We start from the raw sequence: 1,353 nt of genomic DNA, 5'->3' as shown, positions 1-1,353 counted from the left end.
GGCCCCTAAATTGAAGCAGTGGGTTTTTAAAAACACCACTTTAATTTAGGGCCGATTAAACCCCCGTGTCGTGCATACACTGACTTACCTGCCTCTCTGGCAGTGGAGAGGGGAGGGTGAGCTGCCAGTGGGTGGAGCGGTCCCTGGGCTGCAGGGTTGCGGGGCTGGTGCTTCCCTCCATGGCAGCAGCAGCCCTTCACCAGGCGGCACCCACCCATAGGTGCCCGGCTTGGGCTGTCCTGGGAGGAACAGAAGCTACAGAGGGAGCACTGGGCTCCTGTGCAACTCAGGCAGGCAGGCTCCAGGGGGAAGGGAAATCAGGCTCACCAGTTTTTTTTCCCCCCTCTCTTGGGTGGAGCCTGTCTTGCCAGGCTGCTGCCAGGCTGCCTGCAGGGCTTCCTGCAGAGCTCCTGAGCTGCACGGATCCCAGTGCTTTGCTTTGCAGCTGCGCCCCAAGTCATTTAAGAGCCATTATGCTGCCTAATTTCCTACAGCAGCTGGAATTAATGTGCAATATGCCGCCAAGGTGTGCAAACACTGACACCATTAAAGCACTGCAAAAGCATTTAGCCTGCTTTAAAGTGTCATGCACACATGCCCCTCATTTCATCTATACATGGCCACAGAGACTAAGTTGCCTCAAGAGATGCTGTTTCTGAGTGTGGTTGGAAGCATAGTAGCTGGGCAGGGTAATATATTTTGAAAACGTAAAGCACTTCAGCCTCTTGTATTGTCACTTTAGCATCTTTCACAAGCACTAGAGTTGAGAGCAGGAAAAATGAAGAACAGAACAGGAGGAAAATTAAAAGAAATGACAAATATTCCTCTTGTTTATTTGAACCTTTTGGTTGCATATTCTTCTTAACAGAGGCTTAAATCAGAAGAAAATACAAGGGTTAAAACTATTAAATGCTTGGAAAAAGTGATTCATTTTCCCAATTAGAGATGGTTAGTTCTTGAAAAAGCAGTAACATATTGAATAGATTAAAAATGCAACAAGTTTGCCAGATATAACATTGGCCTGTTGCTATCTTGATTATCGTAGTAACTGTATATTCTTATTTTTGAGAGTCCTAACAACTGATTGTGTGCTTTCTTTGAGCCTATGGACTTGATCCAGCTCTCAGAAATCAAGGGAAAATTCCTCATTTGCCTCAAGGTGAGTTAGATAAGGAGACAAAAAAAGACTTGGAAAGGGGGAGCACAGGCCTCCCAAAATGCATGGCCTAGAAATAGACCCAGAACAGTTTCATCATCTATCAGGACCAGTGAACTTTCATAAAAGGAGTGTGAGAGGCTCAGTTAAGATGTATGGTAAGAATCCTGTGTCTTAAAGGGCAGACACAAATGAAG

General features: G+C 46.0%; 1 protein-coding gene across 1 annotated transcript in view; it reads left to right on the top strand.

Moving 5' to 3' along the window:
* Positions 1 to 1,353, top strand: part of EFCAB6 (EF-hand calcium binding domain 6) — a 271,537-nt gene that overhangs the window by 250,286 nt on the left and 19,898 nt on the right. The gene's annotated exons all lie outside the window — the stretch shown is intronic.

Source organism: Gavialis gangeticus, unplaced genomic scaffold (genome assembly GCF_001723915.1).
Source record: "Gavialis gangeticus isolate Ggan-Ray unplaced genomic scaffold, GavGan_comp1, whole genome shotgun sequence".
NCBI lineage: Eukaryota > Metazoa > Chordata > Crocodylia > Gavialidae > Gavialis > Gavialis gangeticus.
Note: the sequence above shows the minus strand (reverse complement) of the source record. Positions and strands in the feature narration are given on the sequence as shown.